Source organism: Gorilla gorilla, chromosome 6 (genome assembly GCF_029281585.2).
Source record: "Gorilla gorilla gorilla isolate KB3781 chromosome 6, NHGRI_mGorGor1-v2.1_pri, whole genome shotgun sequence".
Classification (NCBI taxonomy): Eukaryota; Metazoa; Chordata; class Mammalia; order Primates; family Hominidae; genus Gorilla; species Gorilla gorilla.
The window spans coordinates 91,863,137-91,887,809 of record NC_073230.2 but is presented as its reverse complement, the minus strand read 5'-3'; the positions used below and the strand labels follow the sequence as shown (position 1 = coordinate 91,887,809).

The window sequence follows — 24,673 nt, the reverse complement described above, 5'->3', positions numbered from 1 at the left end:
ATAGGTCTTATATTCCAGTTCATATTTATAATAGACAACTAATAGGTAGATATATAATGTGTCAGATGATGTTAAAAATAAAGCAGGGTAAAGGGGTACCGTGAAATGGGTGAGTGCTGTTCTAGATAGGATATTCATAGAAGGTTTCTGATAAGGTGACATTTGGGCTGAATGAAGGGAGAGAACTGAGCCACATGAATACTTGAGAAAAGAGTATTCCACACCTACGGCAAGTATAAAGGCCCTGAGGTAGGAGCATGCCTGATATGTTCAAAAAACAGCAAGGAAATCAAGGTGGCATGAAAACAGTGAGGAGGAGAGAATGGGGGGTGCCCAGAGAGATGTAGAGTGAATACAGGAAGCATGTAGGCCTTGAAGGCTATGGTAAAGACTTTGGATGTCACTCTGAGTAAGATGGGAGCCATTGGAGGGTTTTGAGTAAAACAATGGCATAAACTGATTTGTATTTTTTAAAGAACCACTTTGGCTGCCATCAGTGAACAGATTTTAGGGGGAAAAGATGGAAGCAAGGGAGCTGATAAGAGGCTATTGCACTAATCTAGGTGAGTGATAATCAGGCTTAGACCAGGGCTTTAGTGGTGGAGGTAGTGAAAGCAGTTAGAACAAAATAGAGCTTCAATTAAGTTGTCATTTAGCAAATATGAAAGGGTAGTGCAGGCAGGTGGGTCCACTTGTTTTGGACATGTTAAGTTTAGATGCCTGTTAGAAAGCTAAATAGTGGTGTCAAGAAAACACCAAGTCCACTTTTGGAGGCCGAGGGGGGTAGATCACCTGAGGTTCAAGACCAGCCTGGCTAACATGGTGAAACCCCATCTCTACTAAAATTACAAAAATTAGCCAGGCGTGGAGGCAGGTGCCTGTAATCCCAGCTACTCGGGAGGCTGAGACAGGAGAATCGCTTGAACCTGGGAGGCAGAGGTTGCAGTGAGCCAAGATCATGCCACTGCACTCTAGCCTGGGCAACAAAGAGCGAAACTCTGTCTCAGAAAAAAAAAAAAAAAAGAGCAGAAGAAGAAGACACCAAGTCCATAGTTTAGGTACAAGCTGGAGTTTGGACATAAAAAAACTTGGAAGACATCAGCATGGAGATGGTATTCAAAGCCAAAGGCTAGATGAGCTCACTGACAGAATGGGTTTGAATAAAGAAGGCAGGTGGCTCGAGAACTGAGCCATGAGCAGTCCCCACTTTTCAAGGTGAAGAGGATAAAGAAGAAACTCAGGAGTAGTCTGTGAGGCAGAAGAAGATCCAAGAAAGAGAGGTGTCCAGAAGACCAAAAAAAAGTATTGCAAGGAGAAAGTGATTGGCTGTGACCAACAAGTTGGGAGGTAAAGATGGAGACTGAAAACTGGCCACTGGATTTAGCAAGTAAGTACCATAAATGACCTCAACACAAGAGTTCAGAGACAGCGGTTAGGGCTGAAAGCCTGAGAGGAATAGGTTTAAGGATGAATGGGAGGGGAGAAAGTATCTTTACAAAAGTCAAGTCAACGTTGTTAAGGGGAATTGCTGTAAAGGAAAACAGAGAAATGGTGTGGTATGTGAAGGGGATGTGGAGTTGAGGAAGTTCTCTTGGATTTTGTTCTTTGAGACTGGAAATACAACATATTTGTAGATAGGAATCATCCAGAAAGCAAATAAATCTTCCTGAAATAGGTCGGGAGTTTTATTTAACCAAGTTGAAGTGTGTAAAGTAGGAATCAGGAGGATTTTAGTTGCATTATTCTTGATTAATTAAAAAGGAAAGTGGCTGAGAGAGGAACTACCAGTAGTATTACCATGATTTCCATGGTCATGATCTTAGCTGGGTCCTATTGATAAAGGTGAATGCATGAGAGTAAAGATAAAGGAATAGAAACTTCACAAAGCTTCAGAGAAAAGGTCAAAGAAGAGATCTGAAATGAATCCATGAGATATAGCAAACAGCAAAATAAAGCTAGACAGAAATGCTGGAGAATTTTGTTGATAGGTGTACAGAAATCAAGTGCAATTATTTGGGTTTGAGATGTATGAGTTATTTATTATAAATTGCTATGTGCCTTGTGTAAAACAAAATCAGACAATATAGAAGTACATAGGATAAAAAACAGAAAGTATGTGTGCGCACACGCACGTGCACACACACACACGTGCACACACACACACTTTCTTTTTCCCTAGGGGGAACCACTGTTAACAATTTGGTGCATCTCCTTATAGATGCATATATGTGTGTGTATATCCATGCATATATGTATGTATGTATAATTACATTACAAAAATATCATATACTATTTACACTATTCCGCACCTTGCTTTTTATACCTAACAATATGTCTTTTGTATTTTTCCATCTCAGTAAAGATAGCTCTACTTTCTTCTTTATTAAAAAAAGAATAGGCAATACATGAACATGATACACTATATAAAAGGGACAACAGAGATAGTCTTCCAATTTCTGAGTCAGTCAGTCTCTCCCCAGAGACAACCACTATTACCAGTTCCTTAAATGTCCTTCCTCAGTTAGGCAATGCATAGAAACATATATGTATGTATTTATACAAATGGTAGCACACCATACACATTGTTCTGTGCTTTGCTTTTTAAATTTTAACTGTATATCATGGATACCATTCCATAGATAAAGCTGCCTCATTCTTTTAAATGGCAATATAATACTGCACTCTATTGTCTTTATTTAATTAAATCCTGTATCTGAATGTTTCTAATTTTTCACAATGAGCTCAATGCAACCATACTGAGCAATAATGAAGAATTTATTCAACAAGAAGAAAGAAAAAAAAACAAAATTAAAAAAAAAGACCAAAAGCAATCATTTGAGACTGTAAAGAATTGTGAATTAAGACCAAATGAGGCCAGGCACGATGGCTCACACCTGTAATCCCAGCACTTTGGGAGGCCGAGGTAGGCGAATCACTTGACGTCAGGAGTTTGAGTCTGGCCAACATGGTGAAACTCCATCTCTACTAAAAATACAAAAATTAGCCAGGAGTGGTGGCAGGAAGCTGTAATCCCAGCTATTTGGGAAGCTGAGGCAACAGAATCACTTGAACCAGGGAGGCGAAGTTTGCAGTGAATGGAGATCACACCACTGCACTCCAGCCTGGGTGACAAACTGAGACTATCTCAAAGGAAAAAAAAAAAAAAACTAATGTCACTAAAATGATCCATTTACTGGGAAAACTCCAAAACAAAAAACAACAGTGAAATTTTCCTTCTATATAAAATACATTATTAACTGAATTGGCTAGAAAGACAATGTCTTGTGGCGGCTAGTCTTAGGCATGGAAGATGTCAGTTCTGTGACCACTGGGTAGGTGAGTAGAATTGAATCATTCAATTCTCTTTGTTTCACTTCCCCATTTGGAAGAGGAATAATTGTGTTCAATGTCTCTACCTGCTCTGAAGACATGCAGGAAAAAACAGAAACATGAACCTGCGCATAGCAGAAAATTCTCAAGTAAGATCCTCTCGGGTAATAATGTTAGAATGACTCTGGCCATGTCTTAAAGAGAGCAGCTGAATTTAGAGGTAGAGACATGTGTGTATCAGAATCAACTGGGAAGAGTTTTCAAACTACTCCTTGTCTTGCTCCCTCCCCGCATCCCAGTTGAGAACCATAATGACTGAAGAAAACTTCCGGTGGCTGGTGCCATAAGTGATAGGACATAAGCATTTGGGTTCTAAAAAAGGGGGAGATGCACACAGTGGTGATGAAGGTCATGAGTTTCAGTTTCAGGGATGCCTGGGTTTGAGCATTGGCTTTACTCTTTATTGACTATATGATCTTGAACTATTTATTTAAACTTTGGAAAATCTTCATTTCCTCATCTGTGAAGCACCTGCCACATAGTTAGTACTCAATAGTTACGGCATTGGTTCCTTGGTAACTCTGACCTTAACTGTCCACTTTGAACTACAGATTTAAGGAAATATCTGCTCTCATATGGGTTTATCAATTAATTCTCCCATAACAGTTTAATAGATGTAGGATCTGTAAAAACATATATGCATAAATACATAATTTTAAAGCTGGACGTGGCTCTTTAATCATAAAGTTTACCCTCAATAACCCCTCATTTTATGAATGTAGAAACTGAGGCTCTGAAAGGCATGAGACTTGTCAAAGGTGATAGAGCTGATAGGCATGAATCAGGACTAGAGCTGAATCTTCCATCTTCTAGTCTAACATCTTCTTGTCACTTCTTGCCTCTCTAAAACCACACATTTAATAAAATAAAATATACTTGCTTTAAAAAGCTAATGATGCGAACATTATTTCCTTTCTATTTCAGGGGTCATTATATAGGACAAGAAAAATCCTGTGAAGTGATCCTCATCCAGTTAATAAAATTAACTATACAAGAAGGTATAGAAAACCCCTCCCTATCATTGCAGAGGTGGCATCCAAAGACCCAAGAAAGGAGTCAGCAATAGCCTAGGATCCAGGACTCAGAGAGAGAGACCCATATCGGGAAAAGGTGCTGAATAAGGAGTAGAGTTTTTATATTCCTTACCCAGCCCCAAATTAACTTCCCCAGGCTAGTCCTCTGTTTCAAGCTTCTATGCCTCCCTTGAGGAGTCACAAGATTTCCAAAAGCTCCATGTTTTTTTCACATGGCTGTTTCTTCCTCAAATTCTTTATTCCTGCCCACCTGACTAATATGGACATTAGTGTATCTGCAATAAATTTATACTACAATTCTGCCATCCTAGGCAAACATGGAGGTGACCAGACCCGCAATGAATTCAGGAAGTGGAATGTGGTTAGTGACTAACACCAAGGAATCATAAATGCAATTCAACTGATAACAGTTAGGTCTGCGCCTCTAAAAACAGGACCAAAGGATCTTCTGGGCTCCCTCAACAAAGCTGGGCGCCAACACTGACTGAATAGCTATCCTTGGGTCTGACTCACCCGACCCAGTGGAGTGGAGGGGAAGGTCACAGAACTGGAAGCACATCCAGTCCAGTTCTGGACACCTGCCTGTCTGCCCACGAATGACCACTGTGGAATCTAAGGCAAGCAGACACCTCCCAAAACTCAGCCTGGAGTCTGCCTCCGTGCATGGCCCAGCAACCACAGCAGTCTCCACTCCATCCCTGGCCACCATCAGAAAGGCATCTGTTACCTCCTGCCTGGCCTTCAGTTCTGTGGTTGCTAGTATAACCCAATGGCCATAAATTTCAAACTCTGCTAAATGTTGACCTACTTCTAACTCTGACTGCAACGCTTCCCCTTTGGGAAAATGGTCTTACTCCTGAGTACTCTCTGCTAAATGAGTGCCACCTTGTCTCTTTCCTCTGCATCATTAATAAGCAACAATATCATCCCTCATGGCTATGTTTTTATTAGATGTTAACTGGCCTTAGCATCATTATCTCATTAAACCTTTCCACCTAAATTACTTTATCAGCTTCCCTCCAAAGGAGGTCTGGTACTGTCTGTCTGAATGGAATCTCCTACACAAACATAAGAAACCAAAAAGGATGATCACTGGTATTTAGTCCTGCTCCAAATACTAATATTTTTAAAAAATTAATGTTATTTCTACTACTAACAATAACCTTACATTGCTATAAATCGTCTTATCCAAAGTATTTAAAGCTATACCCATAAGTTTTTTAGCTTCCTCTCATTTTTATGGGGAAAAAATGTAAAAGAATGCATTCTAAAATATTTCTAACTGTTAAAACTTCCTCCCTTATCATTACCCATTTCTATTTGGAAAAACTATTTCCAGTTCTTTCATTAAGATGATGAATTTCAAAATTTTATAGAAAAGGCTGTAAAACACGTTTGCTGTTTACTTCAGTTGTTCTAGGTGCAATCTTTTCTTCAACTTTCCTGATAATGCTTAGCTTTTCTTTCCTTTAATAGCATTCATTTTATACATTAACCTTTTATTAAAAAGTAGATGAAAACTATTCTGCTCATAAATGAAGAACATAGACTAGTACGTTTCTCTAGAAATGCTTTCATTCCTGAGGACTAATGACATTTATTGCTTCCTCTGTTGTCCTCACAATTTCATGTTAACCATGAACTCTTTTAATCTTTTCCTTCTTTATTACTAAGTTCTGCACATTCTCCAAAGTTTGGGAAGATATGCCATCGAGAGTCCAAACTTGCCCTTTTACAGCCATTAATCATGTTTTGTTTCCCACCCTAGTCATCTCTTCCCTTCCTTGCCATCCCAAATCCCTTAGCCATCTACCATCATTCATCCTCACTTTCCCAAGTAATTTGCTATTTTTTAATATCTTATTATCTCATATTCCTCATTACCCACTTATCCTTCAAACTCTATTGTTCATTTAATTTTCTCAGAAGTTGTACAGTCTTATTCGGCTTGCATCTTTCTCCCCATTCTTGCACACCTACCTCACCTTCCCACTTTCCAACTTCCTTTTTGTTTCCAAAGGTGCAGATCATGATTTGAAATGATGGAAATAAATCTTAATCTCCTTCCACTTACTTAATTTTAAAAATCCAATGATCATTCCCAGAGGGAAACCTAGGTTTGTAATTCTCAAGCCTTGCCACAGAAGCAATCAAATACACTAGGTCTCTTTTTATTTAATCATGGATAATACAAGGAAACGCTTTCTAAAATGAAATATTGCACAGTTGGTTGGTGTTAATCTGAGATGCGCCGACCATTCTTTTTCTCCTTTGGGAGTGAAGCCTAGTATGGTCAGCCAAGGACACATTTGTGTCTTATGAATCTATGTCACATAAGCCTTTTTTCTTAGGGATCTAAATAAACCGCTAAATACAAATCCTGCTGTCATCAAGCTTTCTGTTAGTGTCCAGCCTCTTTTCTTAGAAGAGCATAATTTTAGCTTTAAAAATTTTTTGTTTATATTTTGTTTTTCAACCTTCACAGGCTTTGAGGCTGTTTTCCCTTTCTCTTGATCTTTCTTTCCTCCTCCTGAAATCTCAGGCGAATTAATTTTAGCAAACACTGCAAGCATGCAGTCTTCCCTTTATTTTCTCTATTTCAGTATCCTTCCTCACCTAATCCTTCTCCAGTTCTTTCCTTCCTATTTCAAGTGCAGGACAGGGATGAACTCCCATCTTTGGACAGCCCCATCTTTATATCATCCTTCACTTTCCTCTCATCATTTCATTTCACTCCATACACACACTACTTTCATTCCTGACCATGTTTGGCCACTTGTGTGGCTGCTGAAGTTCTGGCAGCCTGCCTTCCTGGCCACGAGTACAGCTACTTGGTTCCTTCAGTGCCCCCCAGGTGCTGCAAAGGCAAAGGCATCATGATCATTGATTTTATCAGTGATAACACCAAGGCAATGGAAGTAAACATACATAGGGACAGCCTCATTTCATGCTTAAAGGAAGAACTGGGGCAATTTCCCCAACTCAACTATCTCCCATTGAACTTCTCTGAAGAATAGTGTTCCTTTTCAAAGCTTATTGATTTTCCCATTCCATTACAGGCATATAAAGGCCTTATATGGGAATGAGGTTAGTAAATTGTAACTACTGAAACCTAGCATGCATCTCCATATGATTATGACCTTACTGTCATTCTACACTGGCCAAAGGTATAGATGCTTGTGCAGTGGGAAATCCTGCTCATTGAATGACTATGAGTACATTTCTTTGAAAAGAATAGAGTTTTCCTGAGTTAATCCCTTTTTTAATAATCCAGATTATCTACTCTTTTTTTCTAAAATGTGACCCCTTTCCCCCTCTGTATTCTATTACGATTCACCACGATTTCTCCTGAGGGTACAATAGAGTCTAATTTTCTTCATTATTCAATTTGGATCCTGTTAAGAGAGACAGACATTCACTGACAAGAAGAACATTTAAATTTTGGCAAATAAGTTCATTAGTATTCAGAAAGCTTTGCACCCCTCATATTTAATAAACCTTTCCATTACAGAGTAAGAAATCCTGCAAAATAGTCAAACAAATTAGCAATGGGGCCACCAAGAGAGTACATTCAACCTGGATTCAAAGATGTCTCAGTTTATTAGTTTTCTGTCAATCATTAAAACAAGAAAGATGAAACATGCAATTAGATACAAGGAGACAGAACTCCTAATTCTTTCATCCTAGCTGAAGCAGAAGAGTTTTAATTGCTTGGAAAAATAAGATTTTCGTTTTCTCTCAAGAGGGAAGAGGAAGCAAATATAAATTGCCTTAGAGTCAATGGCTGGAGGTACAATGCTCCAAACCATGCAAATGAGAGGTGGAAAGACAAGTCCATCATCTGTATGTTTTGTCTTTACGATGGCCAATATCCAGATATTTAGAAATGTGAGATAATTGGCAGAATATTCCTCTTTTCATTAGAATGTTTAGAGTCACATAGATTTACTGATTCTCTTCTTCTTAATGAGAGTGACACTGCACTAAAATACTTGAATATGTTGTCAATTATTCCAGAGCCAATTTTCCATTTATGTGAGTTATCAGTGCCCTTTGTTTCTCTTCTAAGTCCTACCAGCTACTCTATCTTAGGAGCCTTACACTGTTTATAACATATTTCCCAGAGGGAAAGTAAGGAAAAGGAGAGGAGATAAAATACTAATCAATCCACTTAGTAATGATGTACATCTACAAAACTGAAGACGAGAAAATTAAAACTCTTGGCCATGGAGAGGTATAGACGTTAACTGGAGGTGTCTGCCTGTTCCTTGACCTCAACTCAGAAGTAAAATTAAGAGTTAAGAGTAATTAATTCTACCATTTAAGCCAGAAATTGAAATCTCTAATACTATTTCCTAGGATAAAATTCTGAAACCAAATAGCGTGTATCAGCAATTCTGAATTTCAAATTCCATATATTGATTTTTCCATAAAATATTTTCTGCACTCAGAGATATACATCAAATAGATCTGCTAATGTTGGAAAAAACAAAGATACAAATTTGCTTATATAGGATTCACTATAGGGTAAGAATTACTAGCAACATCTTGTTTGATTAGGCTTTTTCCTTTCCTTTTTAAAGAGGTCACCAGCCATAGGGATGTATGAATCACAGTATATATTAAAATGTCTATTTGCTGAGAGGTACTCTGTAAGATTGGAAATAGTCCTTCCTACCAGGGAAGGGATGGCTTACAGAGTATAAAGTAGTCAGTGGCCTTCACTGTCTGGAGGTCCTTCTACAGATTTATCCTAAGAAATAAAAGATTGTTTCTTCCTTATATCTGAAGATAGATCTTTTCACAGTGACTCTAGGGCTGAATAATTATCTTTTTTTTTTTTTTTCAAGATAGGTTCTCCCTATGTCACCCAGGCTGGAGTGCAATGGCATGATCTCGGCTCACTGCAGCCTCGACCTCACAGGCTCAAGCAATCCTCCCATCTCAGCCTCCTGAGTAGCTTATACTACAGTCATAGGCCACCACACGCAGCTAATTTGTGTATTTTTTTGTAGAGCTGGGGTTTTGCCATGTTCCCTAGGCTACACTTGAATTCCTGGGCTCAAGCAATCTGCCGCCTCGGCCTCCCAAAGTACTGTGACTACAAGTGTGCAGCACCATGCCCGGCCCTGCATAATTATCTGATGTGTATCTCAAGGCACTCTAAAAGTTGCTTGAGTAGAATGGGGCATCTGTCTGTAGTTGGTTACCCTGGGACATGGGCACATTCCCCTGCGATATTGTTGATTCTTTCCAAAGAGAAAGCCAGCAGATGAAAGAAATTAGGGTTTTGTCTCCTGGAGGCTGGGAAAGTCTCAGGTTTACCTTGTATCTCCAAACCTAGCACACACCTGGTACACGGCAATGGCATATGCTCAACAGAAATGTGAGGAAGGGAAGGAGAGGGAGAAAGGTAGGGGGGAAAAAAGGAGGGGATAAAGCTCCCATATGCTCTACAGTGTATATTCCTACAACCTTCCTAACTCCAAAGGGGAGAAGCAGACTCACTGTATCCTAAAACATTGATAAAACACCCACTTCAGAAAAAAGTAATAACAATCAAGTAACTATTGAAGATCTATTTGACCTAACAGCATAGAAACAGAAGAATTACACACTGGCCAGCTGTAGCGTAGGGCCTGATCTTAATGTTTTAGAGCTGGAGAGGCCTGGAGTCACTCAAGAGGCATCCAAATGGAATGTGAAATGACTTACCCACAGTCACATAGCTTGTTAGTATCAGAACACAAACTAAAACCCAGGTCTCAAAATTCCCAGCCCAGCATTTTTCACGCTGCAGTTTCCTATATAGAACAGAAGCAATAGCTGTTCTTGAATCCTATCCTTTCCTGTTTCCCAACCCAAGTCACTTCATATGTCCTTCCCCAGAGGCCCTGCTAACCTTAAGCCCTTTCCCTGGTACCGCAGAACTTTGTACAACTTGCTGGGGGGAAACAGCCCATGGTCATAGGCCATTTATAGAATGCAGGCTTATAGAACATGGTCAATAGGCATGATTAAGGAAATAGGAATTACCCTAATAATTGGAACACTGGCTCAATTATATCTTTGTGGCCATTTGTTAGTTGTAGCCACCGTTCTTCATACCTAAGGGGAAGCTACAGTATAAGCTCCATGAGGGCAGGAACCATGTCTGTCTAGCCCCTAAGTCTCTACAGTGTCCAGTAGGTACTTAACTATTAGTTGTAGTTTTAAACATGACCACCAGTTCCATACTTCATGATTCCAAGCAGGTTCCATCATGGCTTTATCTACAAATAACCAGCAATGTCATCCTTTAGCCAAATATTTTTGAAGCGTCCAGCTCTACCTTGTGTCTCCAATAATCTAATGAACTCAACACAGAGTCTGACCACCAGGCCCACAGGCAAAGAGTTCAAGTTCCATTTGACTTGAACTACTCTGTGAGCAATGACCCTCACCCCCAAGTGAACGAAGACTCCCTAAGGGCTCACATTATAGAAATGGAAGATAGATAGTCTGCCAGTGTCTTTATTATCAAAGCCCTAGAGTGCAGAGAAGAGACATGTAGGGTAATGAATTGGTGTCTCCCCCAGACCACTACTTGTTCAATCCTTATTAGAGGAAAGGCTGAGCTCTGTATGGGCAAGAACCAAGCAGGAAGATCATGGGAGCGCTCAGCCTACCCTCTGTGGTCATAAACAATCTAGCTAGAGTCCCTGTTTTATATATCCTAGTAAGAAAAACAGAAACCCTGAAGTCAAACAGCATATTCCTCTATATTCTGATTATGCCCTACTTTCTACCCCTAAGGAATTTAACAAATCATTACTTCCAACCCCACACAGAATCCTCCCTGAGAGAAGGCCTGGTAAATATATTTTCCATGGATGTGTTAGCATACTATTGACATGTTAGTGCCCTTATAGTTTAGTCCTCCAAGCAATTGTCCAGTTGTTTTGTCTTTAATCTGACCCTGCTGACAGTCATTACTCAAAATGAAGAAGGCAATCTAGAGAGAAACTGTAGCTGATGCTCCTCTTCTCTCAGTGGGTGGACAGCCCATCCATAAAGTCTTCTTGATGATGGTGTCCAGCAGCCAGGGTCCAAGGAGCTCAACAACAGCAGTGGGAAGAATTACAGGAAAAGGTCATGCTCCTCCAAGGGAGTGGGTTTTCCTTTGTCTCAGCAACTGTAAAATTATAAACAAAAGATTAAAAAGCTAAATCACTGCTCAAGTAAGGATCTTGGTAAATGCATGGTTTACTCAAAGCCTGATGACGGATTCATTGGCATCTAAATGAAGTCTGTGGTTTTCCAGACAATGGGGCAGAGACTACAGGAACACACAAATTATGCCTAAGGATTCTCTGTTCCTTCATTAATTTTGTTGTACCAAAGAAAAAGGAAAAACTATAATTGCGACTAAATACAAGTAAATGCAAGTAAATCTGCATGCATAAAGCATGTAGAATACATGGGCTAGGAAGGGATATACTAGGGGAAAAGGAGAGAGAGCACAAAGAATCAAGAGCAAAGAAATTGCTTCTTCCCCCACGATATTGCACAGCACTGACCTGAATGGTACAGCAATTATGCGACCTAAGTGAGAGTTCAATAAATAACAATATCTGGGGGCAAACTGAGAGTTAAGCTCCCATGAAAAGTTAGAAGCATAGTAACCAAAGCCTTAGCCAGTCCCTGGGCAATCAATATGATTGATACCCAGAGTCTTTAACAAAATCAGATAGGATGATAATAATCTCACCCAAAGGTGGTTTAAATGAAGCATCACTAGTTTAGGGAATTTCTACCAAAAACATCAAAAGTGATGGTGATAGCGCCATTATCAGAGTACTGGCAAAACCACCAAATCAATGGCTGTCTTCGGCTGCCATCCCTACCTAGGGGGGCCCCTCTGTCCCCTTCCTCCGGAACCAGGAGCCCAGCATCCATATGCCATTATCCACCCACTCTAATTTCTTTAATGCAACAGATAGCAGCTAAACAGAAAGTCTTCCAATGGCTAGAATTGGGTATTTCATACTAGGGTACGAATAACTGGTTAATTTGACTTTATCAGCACCATAAGACAGTGCAAAAAAAAAAAAAAAAAGAAAGAAAGAAAAAAATAACAATTGGTGACTTTCACACTCCCACGAGGTATCTGCAATTTATAAATGGAGCTTGTGTACATAAAACTCTTAATTGCTGTAATATGAAAAAAAATAGAGAGAGAGAAGGAAGGGACAAGTGAATAAGGAAAGAGCAGGGCCTTCCCATGCTTCTTGTTTAATGTCACCACCATCCCACACCAACCATCAAACCTCCGAACATGGGCTTAGGCAACTTGGCCTGCAATGATACTAAACAGCTGCTAACCCCAGTCTTAGAAGACAATTCTGTCCTCAGAGCACACAGAAGAGCTGGGTCCTTTAGAACCGATGACTGGATTTATAGAGAAGCCTCCTACAGATATGAGTGATCATGTCTGCGTTGCTGGTGTCTACCCTAGTCCAAATCTTTCACTTTACAAAGAAGCAAAGTGAAAGGTGAGTGGCTTGCACAGTGTCCTGTAGAGACTAACTAAAGGGTAGGACCAGGACAGCCCAGGTCTCCCAAGACCCAGTCCACAGCCCTATCCAGGTAAATCCCCATGAGCATAACACACTGTGCTCCAGACACAGGCAGAAGATCATATTCCTCAAACTCTAGAGTAGTATTTGGGTAGTATCTGGGTAGCAATTTCCCCTTCCTGGACAGCAATTTGATTCAGTGGGTCCGGGTTGAGGCACAGATATCTACATGTTAACAAGCTCCATGGGGTCTTCCAGGTATAGATACCACCCCTACACTTGGTCACCCCTCTACCTACCAGCACTGCACAGAGGGCTGAGAGGTCCCTATGAAGGGACTGCTCTGGGGACATCCTCTGGAACCCAAACATCAAAGGGCTCCTGACCACTGGGTCACAAGTCAGAGCCTTGAAAACAAACACCAGCCTTGAAATCTCAAACAAAGAATGCTTAGAATGGGACATAAAGGTCTCCTCTTAGACCTGTTGACCTTAGTGGCTTTGGTCCTGGCAATATCCAAGTGATGCCTTCAAGCCTCTTGTGTAACCAGTCTCCCAATATGTGCTGAGCCCCTACTTTGTACAAGACTGTGCAGGGGGGCTAAGATGGGCAAAGAAACGTAAGCCCTAGTTGCAAAAACTCTACCAAGAAGATCAGACACGTACACTGAAAAAGAACCCACATTACAGAGCAGTGTTGTTGAGGATGAAACAAAACACAGATCCATATCTGTGTCATATAAGCTTGCCCGATGTAACTCAACAATTTCCAAATCCACTTCCTGGCGGAACCATCTTTCCTGGTTCCTCAACCCCCACCCTGGGGATTCTGATTCAGTAAGCCTGAGGAAGAGCCCAGAATGTGTCTTTTTTGCCAGCTGTGAGGTAAATCTAAGGTAGGCAGTCCATAGGTGGACATTTGAGATTCTCACAGTGTGTTGAGGGTCAGGCTGCAAAGAATTTAAGGGAATCTATCTTGGTTGCTTCTTTATATTAATGGTTTGCTGCTCCTCAAAATTCTTAACTTACTCACATTGGCCCCTAGAATCTAAGTCTGTCTGGTTTTGTTCCTCTTAGGTCAGTCATGGTCTATGCTGTCTTCCTACTTGAAACTTCCTACTTAGGGCCTCCTTCGTGTTCCCAGCAGAAATCTGTTTTCTGGAAAAGGGTGCAGCTTTACTCCTCAGGAAAACACACAGGAAAAAAAAAAGCCCATGTCCAGCCATGTATCATATGATTCAATTTATACCATTTATATGGAATGTCTAGAATAGGCAAATCCATACAGACAGAAAATAGATTAGGGGTTGTAGAGAGCTGAGGGAAGTGGAATGGGGAACAACCGCTAATGGGTATGGAGTTTCCTTTTGGAGGTGATGAAGACATTCTGGAATTAGCGGTAATGACTGCACAACTTTCTGACTATACTGAAAAAACACTGGATTGTATGCTTTAAGAGGGTGAATTTTATGGTATATGAATTATATCTCAATTTTTGAAAAGCCCATGCATAGCTAACACATAAAACATACAGGTGGGTCACCTGGCTCCCTGGGCCCTCACAACTACTGGGTGATGACCCCTGGGCAAGAGGCAGGGCAGCCAATGACAATAACTACCATTCATTTGTACTTATTATGTGGCAGACAGACATCCATTACACACAGTACATGGTTGGCTCAGTACATGGTTATCTCAGATAAGACATCATTACCAAAGATGTGGATATTATTATGATGATATTGTTATCACTAACATTTTAAAATATGACAACACGAAGCCATAGTGAAGTTAAATAACTTGACCAGTCCACAGCTAGTAAGTGGCAAAACTGATAGCTAGGGAGATGTGGCTTAATAGGCACCAAAAGACCCCTGCCCCAAACCTTGCCCCAAACCATGTCCCTCATGGATCTGTCATTCTTATCATTAGATTTGCGGAAAGTAGAATAATAATAATGGTGGCAATAATGTTGCTGAGATGTATTGAGCACTTTCCATAAATCATCCTCGATTTATAGATGTGAAAACTAAGGCAGAGAATGTTTAAGTAAATTGCCCCAAACCACACAGCTAATAAGTGATGGAGCCAGAACTTAAACACAGACCCTAGTGCTAAGCTGATCAGTCAGAGATCCAACTCAGATGTCTGCAGGAGCAGGACAATGATAGTGTCAAGTGGGCCCCATATAGCATACCTTGAAATACAAAGCAGTATTGACTCATCTTTGATTCATCTATAGACATGTGGTACAATTTTCTCCTAATACTAGGGGATAAAACAAAGCACAAGATCAGTGATAAATGGCAAATGATGCTTTGCCTCAACGTTGAGGATGCAAACACGAGTGCAGAAACTATGGCAAATTGGAGAGAGAGCCATTTCACCCAACAGGGCTTCCCCATTCCACTGTAACCCTCCACCACTGGGTGGGTGTGCAGTACACTGTTGCCATATTTTCTGAGATAAAGCCAGAAAGACAGATCTTTACAGAAAATCTTTTTCATTTTTAAAAGATAGTAAAGAATTCTGCAGACTACATTGGTCTGTAGCAGAACACTCTTGACTTCAACACATAGTAAATTGCCTCCTCAAGCAGTTCTATGTGACTGGGATTTAGAATTTGGGGTGAAAAATGACAGGGTGAGTCAGGAACAGTGAGGAGGAGCCAGGGTCTGAAGACTCTTGACGCACACCTAGGGAAGCAGAACTTTATTTTCTAGGCTAGGGAAAGCCAGAGCTTTGCTGTTCTGTTTTAAGAAGGGAAACGGACCAGATCACAAAGACACCTCTGACGACGATGTGAAGGTAGAATAACCAGGAAAGATAGCCAAGGCAGTGAAACCAACTGGGAGGTAACTGTAATTGTCAGCCCCAAACTAAGGTAGTAGCAATGGAGGCAAGAGCATGTACTCAAGTCAACAACTAATAGCAAAGATCTTCCCTGATAGACAATAGATGTGATTATATCAAAAGGGGGCACACATATACTCTATTAGATAGCTATACCGGTAGTCCCTTGATTTTTTTTTTTTTAAAAACACTATCATAAGGAAGACGGAGACATTAGCAAATGTGAGGAAGAGCACTATGAGAGAAATAGAGAAGGGTTACAGGATACAACTTGTTAGAGGCTGGGTTTGGCATATGAAAGGGAAAGAAAATGTTCTTGGCTGGAGAAGAGACAGCTCTAAAACTGCCTAGGAAAACAAAAGTGAATGAGGGAAATAAAGAAAACATATAAAGAGTTCAGGTATTAAGAAATTAAGAAGAAATATGGAAAGCCGGCAGGGAAAAAAAACAATCAACCAATAAAGAACAGTGAAGGTCCCTAATGTCCAGATTTAATGCAGATGAAAGAAACCAGTGAAGGCATTTTAAAAAGATGTTGTAATGAAGGCACCAAGAAGATTGCTTTAACAGAGACTGAACTCAAGAATAGAGACCACAATGGAGGCATTTATAAGGAGTAGAAGGAAAAGAAGACCAAAATATGGGAAAGGATTTTAGTGATTGGAAACTCACAGGCAAAGATGAGTCTTAGAGATGTCAGAAAGGAAAATATGACAGGATTCTGGAATATTCTCAGAGTGAAAATAAGGTCTAATCTGTAAAATATACAAAGTTCTCTCTCCACAAGTGCTTAAGAAGCAGCCCTGAGGAGTGCCAAAGATAACACCAAAGCTGCATTCCGAGGGCATGAGGAGGAGAAAGCAGTTACCAGCAAGTCCCTGAAGGGAAGGGAGCAAGGATTTTAGCCCTCACCAGGCTTGGTTTTCATTGCTTGTAACATCATCCAAATCGGAATAAAGCGTTCAACAGAATGGACTTTTCCAGAAGTAACCTTGTGATGGCTCAGAGCATTCTGGGAGAGCTGCAATAGTCAAGAAGACTGAAGCAAAAAGGAAAAGCCTCTGCCACACACAGTGAGGAGATAGAGGACCAACAATAATGGTAACAAAATATCCTATTGAAAAGCATTAAGTTGTACACTAAAAGGGAAGAAATATAAGGAGGTAGGAGGAGGTAACATCATTGACAACAATGTGAAAGGGCTGTCATTTAGAAGTATGTCATGTTATGTCTGGTATCTTACATACAGTATTCCATCTAGGCCTCACATTAGATATGCAAAGTTACTCTGTTTTGCAGAAAAAAAAAATGTAGAGGCTATGTAAAGTTGGTTATTTGCTAAAAGTCACTTAGATAGTTAAGTTTTAGAGGCAAGGCTTGTTGGAGTCTCAAACTTATGCATTTTTCTACTATACCACACTGTTGGACTATGGACCATCTTCCAATCAGATTACTGCAAAAGCCTTTCTAACTGATATTTCACCCTTTACAATTCTCCTTTCACTATGTAACTCAAGTAATCTTTCTAAAATGCAAATTTCATCATGGTGCTTCCCTGCTCAAATCCAGTCAAAAAATTCCTTTTGATCTTAAGATGGAGTCCGAACCACTTAGCATTCCCTACAAGGCCCTTCAGGATCTGTCCCTACTCACCTTCCCAGCCTTATCGCAAGCTCCTCTCATTGCAGCTGACAATGCAATGACTCTTAATATATTAAAGTCCCCGGAATGCACCCTGCTCATTCTCACCTCCAGGTCTTTGCACACTTTGTCTCTTTTGCCTGAAGCACTCTTCCTGACCTCCTAAACTCTCCCCTCAGTCAGTCAATGCAACAGCTTCTCTTCTCTCATAAAATTTAACACACTTTATTGAAATCCTCTCCACCAGTTCTGAGGTCCCCACATCTCCTAACTGGGAACTACATGAGGAAAGATCCTGTTTCTATCTTGTTCACATTCACACCCACCTAGTAGTGCCCTGACATATCATAGGTGTTAAACACATATCTTTTGAAATGGATTAATAAATTGGATGTGGTGGGGCTGTCACTGGTTACTAAGTTAAACTATGGGTAGAGGCAAAGGGCATAACTAACACCAAAGCCTCTACTTTTAATGTCTGCAATTTACTGTCTATAGCTGAAGATTCTTTTCCTAGGCATCTCGAAAAATTCAACAACATTTAGGCTGGGCCTCCTCCGGCTCACACCTGTAATGCCAGCACTTTGGGAGTCCAAGGCGGGCAGATAACTTGAAGCCAGGAGTTCGAGACCAGCCTGGCTAACATAGCAAAACCTTGTATCTACTAAAAATACAAAAATTAGCCAGGCATGGCGGTGTACGCCTGTAATCCCAGCTACTCGGAAGGCCGAGGCATGAGAATCACTTTAACCTAGGAGGCAGAGGTTGCACTGAGCAGAGATCATGCCACTGCACTCCAGCCAGGTGAAACAGCAAGACTCTGTCTCAAAAATAATAATAATAATAATAATCTACATTTAACAGAACATATACTCTATGCACTTCCTGTGTTCAGAGCTATGAGTAATTCTAGGGACAAGACTCAGTTCTTGCCCTAAACAAGCTTGCAGTCTAGTGGAGTAGCCTTCATATTCCAGTGTGTTACAATTCACATTCTCTTTAAACCTTTTTAGAATTTAGTTGACGAGGGATCCTTGACAGTCTGTTAAGCATTGGGTAACTGCCAATTGACTGATCACTAGCTCCGACAAGACTACAAGGGGCTTGAGATTCGAGACTGAATCTTCTTCATCATTATCATCCCAGTGCCCAGCATAGTGGCTGGTATATAAAAACAGGTTTATAATAATCAACTGAATGAATGAAAGAATAGACAAATGAACAAGCAAACAAGCCAAGTCTCAGAATAAAGCTTCGGGATCTGGGTCAGAGTCTCAGCAGGAATTATTCTCCATCATTAAACAGATAAATGACTCAGCAACAAATACTCTAGGGAAAATCAGCCCACTCGATATAAACACACCCAGAGACACACAGACACATATGCACACACACAAAGAGAGACACACACAAACACACAGATACGCACACAGAGACACACACACACTGCAGAGCCACAGGAGTATGGGAGCAGGACAAAAGAGGGTCAGGGTAGGATTTTGGATGGTTTTCCAGTGCCAGCTCAGGTTCCTCCTGTGACTTTAGGTTCAGAAGGGAGACACTATGGGGCAGGCACACACACATAGAGCAGTGACATGGCTTCATCTGACCCCTGCAAACTCAAATCTGCTTATTGAGACACACCATAGCGATAAATCAATGGAAAAACAGGTAGATACATCAATATAGTGCTCATCACATGTTTTCAAAACTTATTAAGAAAACCTTAATTTGACATGGTATTTAGAATGTATGTTAATAATCACCAACACAAATAAATACCCAACTGAAATATCTGAATAGTTTCTATATCTTTCAAAATTAAAACCAAATATCAGAACAAAAATAGCTATCTAAATAGCATCCTTTTCACACATACACACACTCCTGAAATTTACCTGCTGCCAACTTGTTATTTAAATAAACATTTCTGCTACACACTTTACCACCAAATAGTACCTTGTAGTCAGTTTAAAAAACCTTTATCAAAGTAAGAGTATGGTATTATTTTGACACCAGACAGTCCTTTGCTTTTGTGTGGAATCACTGTGTTGCCTGAACACTGTATGATTTCGCTTTTGTGCAGACAATCAGCAGGTCATTAGTGTACCATACAAATCGCCCTGGACTCAGGATGGAGCCCTGGGGAACTGAAGCTGTAATAGACTGGAGGGAAGATATGGTGTTGCTGACAGTTACCTCTGATGGCAGTTAAAATGTATGATTGCAACCACATGACAGCTTAATACAACAGATCCCTGAGTTGTTCACATGGCAAATTCTGATTAATGGTGTCAATAATCACTATAAATTTTTAAAGTTTTGTAGAGGACTCCATTATATCCTACTATCAGAATACAAGACCAACCAGGTCCCTTATGAAATAACCATGTTTTATCATTATTTTACTGCCATTGGTTTTACATGTTGGTGAACGTGAACTTATTCACATATGGAAGGTGGTGGGGGGTAGGGTTCTACTGCATATTTACATGGTTCATGAAGAAATTTTTGTATAAGAAAGTGAATGTAAGATAAATTGAAAGTATATGAACCAGAATTTGCCACTTTCACACACACACACACACATATGCATGCATACACACAGAGATACACACACAGGATAAGGTCAATTTCACTGTATCCACATCTGGCAATGATGTGGGCATAGTGAAAAGATTTCAGTTCCCTCCAGAAAGCCCTTAGGTTACAAGAAAAATCATCCTACATCTAATAAACCCATCTTAGATATATCTCCCATATGGTAAAGCCCTGTTTTGCTTTATTCTAACAAATTTGTCCTTGGATTCCTCTCGCAGCTGTTGCTGCTATTGTTTATGATGTATTGAGCCCTGGCAGTGGAGTGATGCACTGTGTACAACAGAGTCAAGATTCCCACATCACTGGGCTGTGTGAGCATTAAATAATCTCACCTGTGAAGAGTCCAGAGCACCCAGTATATTTAGGGGCCTGACATGTAATAACTGCTCAAAAAATGGTGCCAAAAAAATTTTTTTAACAAAAATATTCTAGGCACTTAGTCTCAAGAAGAAAAAACAGAGTAGGTTTCTAAACCAGATTACCACCAAGGTAATAAGGATACTAAAACAAACAAACAAATAAATAATCCTTCCTCACAATTTCCCCCTCACTATTTTCCACCACAGTTTGGTTTGACTTGAGAAACACTGGAGCCTGTATGTGCCCAGCACTGGGCTAGCACTGGAGGCATGGAGATGACTATGGCCACCCCCCAGCTGTGGGTGGCTGCCCCTCTGCTGGAGACATGAAACACCTGAAATTCTTTCAAAGCTGAGTCTTTTGCCATCACAACAGCATTTAGAAAATTTATTATACAAATTCACATAAATGATATAATCCTATAAAGGAAGATATTTGCTCCTGTAACACTTACTATTTAGGTCAGTTGACTTTTTCATATTCTGGTAGACTCCTCCTTAATGTATAGCTGCCATACATACAGGAATCATCTTTTTATTTTGCAATGAGTTACCTAGCATAAGTGAATGATTCAAATGTGCTAAAAATCAGTAGACTAAATTAATGCTGATTAAAAGAGCCTATGATAGCAAGCCTATAGATATAATTCTTGTCTATAAAATATATCATAGCTATTACCAAAGAAATTAATCTAAAACTTAAAATTACCAATACTAGCTAGATGTCAATAAATATTACTAATATCAACAGATAATTCTAATCCTTTTGGTCTATCTGCATGGGTGATCTTCAGGCATGTAGCCTGCAGATTTCCTCAATACTTTGAGTTGTTCAATATCATTACTAATGTTTGGAGGTTCCCCACCCCAAGGATTTCCCTTTCCATTTCTATCAAGTTTCAGCAGATCCTTTTCTGAAGTTTAAATAAGACAAGAGGCTTGCCTGTTCCATATCAATTTGACTTGGAATTTAGGAGCTAACCCTTCCTCCTCTTCCTCTTCTCCATTTTCCTTACTTTACTAGCCTCATCTCCCTTGTTTTACTTTCTTCTGAAGTTCTTTTTTTCCATGCTTTAAGTATTAATTTAAAAGCTCCCCTTTCCTATGCTCTAAGAAAAAAGAATAGCAGAAGGAACAGAAGACAGGTTTAGAAGGGTGATCAAACATGAAGAAACAAGAATTTTGAAGCTCCTACGCCTTTAAAGCTCAGCTTCTCTTTCCGCAATGGCCAAAAACAGATGGACATTCTAGAAAGACTAAAAGAAAGAAGATGCTAGGTAGGAGGAGACAGAATGTTGAAGGGAGGAACTCATCTCAAGTTCTTCCTTCTTCTAATCTCTTCTTTCCACAACTCATATGCAGTGGCCTTTATGCTCCTAGCAGAATTGAACCCATTGAAAGTTCAGTATAAGGCTGGGTGCAGTGGCTCATGCTTATAATCCCAGCACTTTGGGAGGCCAAGGCAGGTGGATCACTTGAGGTCAGGAGTTCAAGACCACCCTGGCCAATGTGGCGAAACCCCATCTCCACTAAAAATACAAAAATTAGCCAGGCATGGTGGTGCATGCTTGTAATCCCAGCTACTTGGGAGCTTGAGGCAGGAGAATCGCTTGAACCCAGGAGGCAGAGGTTGTAGTGAGCTGAGATCACGCCAGTTGCAGCCTGGGCAATAGAGCAAGACTCTGTCTGAAAGAAAAGAAAAAGAAAAAGAAGAGTTCACAGTAGGTAAAAGGGACAAATAGCATGAAGTAAAATTCCACTCACACACACACACAAAAATTCCCCAGGGTGCCTCTAGATAAATTGCTCAAGTGTTGTTCTCCACCCCTCTCCCAGGCCAACACACAACACTAGGCCACCTCACACCTGAACTTCTGGTTGAGCCAGAAGAGCACTAGAAGTCTGAGGGCAGGGCCAGAAGCCCAGCAGAGCCCCAGGCAGTGGGCCCAGCCATCACCTCTGCAGGGCTGGGACTACATTTGCCCCCCAAACAACCCTCAGAAAGTTAGGTAGGAGGAGCAGTGGGGAAGGTCAAAGGCAAGTTGGGTTGGCACCAACGAGGCCTCACTCACCTTCCACCAGGCTCCAACCCTGGCTATCTCAGATGGTGCAAGAGTCTTCTAACTCTGTCTTCCAACTTCCAGTTAAACCAGAAGCTGGACATTCAAGGGAGGGGCCAGGAATGTGGCCAGCCAGGTACAGGAACATTACTGCCACACTTCCCATCATGGCCCACAAGTGAGATCCAGGCCACACAGGTGTACTTGTTGGACAGAAACATTCTGAGATTCTATTTAAAAAGTCTTCTATTCCAGATATTAAACAATCATGACTGCCATTTGTTGGCCGCTTACTATATATGGCCTGGACTCACCATGAAATAGGTCATTTAATTCTAACAACAACCCTATACAGTAGATACAGTAATTACCTCCCCTTTAGATACTAGAAAACTGGAGCCTAGAAGGACAAAAGAAAGTCAATTCCAACTAATAAAGGACAGATTCAGAATTCCATTCCAGATAAAACTGACTACAAAACCCACATTTTTAACCATCATATGTAGAAAACCAACCTTCTACAATTTTCAAAGTACTCCTCCTGGATGGGCCTTCAAAGCACTTTGACCTTGTTTTGTTACAGGAACAGAATTCAGTAGCAAGATGGCAAATAGTTTTCCTCTATTTGTCAATGTGCCTGAGGCCAGAAGTAGATTCTAGAAATCAGATAAACAAGTGGCAGAGATAGCCAGGTGCAGTGGCTCACGCCTATAATCCCAGCACTTTGGGAGGCTGAGGCGGGTGGATCACCTGAGGTCATGAGTTCGAGACCAGCCTGACCAATATGATGAAACCCCATCTCTACGAAATACAAAAAATTAGCTGGGTGTGGTGGTGCATGCCTATGAACCCAGCTACTCAGGAGGCTGAGGCAGAAGAATCACTTGAACCCAGGAGGCAGAGGTTGCAGTGAGCCAAGATTGCACCATTGCACTCCTGAACAACAAGAGTGAAACTCTATCTCAAAAAAACAAAAAAAAAACAAAAAAAACAAGTGGCAGAGAGAATCCATTTACAAAACAGAATTTGAGGGAGTTAGTGTGTGGGAGCATATGTTCTGGGCTCAGTCTAGCTCAGAGCTGATTTGTCTCAAGGTTAAAGTATTTCCCTTGCCTTTTGGGGGGAACCAATGCATGAAAATATATCAACCATGAACTTTAGTCATAGCTGTAAATAAACAGATAACATATAAACATGTGTTCAAGAGGTCCCTAAAGCATAAGCACTTTGTCCACTAATTTCTTTATTTTCCAAGTCTCATTTTCCCAAAAGATACTGACTGCCCCAAAGGAGAGGTATAATAAAGTATTGGAAACGTTCTGGGCACTTACTGAAAAAAACAATAGATGCAACAAATGAAGACAAAGTCAATACTGTCTTTATGTCCAATGGCCCCTAGCTCTTAAAATAAGCATACCCTTATGATTTTACAGCTGTCGCAATGATAAATGGAATTGATAATTTAACATATTTATAAAATAAACATGCTGCACAGTTTTTCCCCTTCCACAGAGGCCTTAAGAATCCTCAAGATTATGACTTTGGGGGCATTAGGACTATTTATAAGAGATTCTTGTCAGCCCAATCTGCAATTATTATTTCCCCGCCCCCCAGCCCCTGTGGACTCTGAAGAGTCCCCTATTTGTAGTTATCAAGGGAACTCCCACTTCCCACGGAGAGAGAATGACAGTAAGATGTTATCACTTAGCTTCCCCATTCTCTCAAAGTCCCCCAACCGAATTTTCAGGATTGCTCTTCCTTTCGTGTACTATGAGACAATAGCAGGTGTTCCCCGCTTCACCCCTTTCTATTCTACAGACTCCTCCAAGGAAGATGGATGCTCCTCTAGAACAATGACCACAAGAAAACAACAGAAGCAAGAAAAGTCAAAGATTATACCTACCCAAATCTCCACCAAAAACAAGACTCAGGAACCTGCAATCATATAAATAGGCCTATGAGGTGACTCAGCTTCCTAAGTAATATGATTTAGGGAGAATCAAAGGATATATATATATATTCCATTACTTTTATGTATTCATTTTCAATCAGTATTTATTGAGCACTTTCTGTGTGGGAGTTACTAGAAGATGAAGATAAAATGGTCATGGGGTTGTCAGATTTAACAAATAAAAATCCCATATTTTATCTGGCAATTCTAAATTGTCAGCAAGAGAC

At 40.4% G+C, this 24,673-nt stretch overlaps 1 long non-coding RNA gene across 1 annotated transcript in view; it reads right to left on the bottom strand.

The window, feature by feature from the left end:
- Nucleotides 1-7,895: 7,895 nt before the first annotated feature.
- Nucleotides 7,896-24,673, bottom strand: part of LOC101153017 (uncharacterized) — a 46,660-nt gene continuing 29,882 nt past the window's right edge. The window contains exons 2-3 of the long non-coding RNA XR_008681395.2: nucleotides 20,891-22,121; nucleotides 7,896-11,598 (exon numbers count right to left, since the gene is read on the bottom strand). This is a non-coding gene — a long non-coding RNA (uncharacterized lncRNA). The remainder of the gene's footprint in view (nucleotides 11,599-20,890; nucleotides 22,122-24,673) is intronic.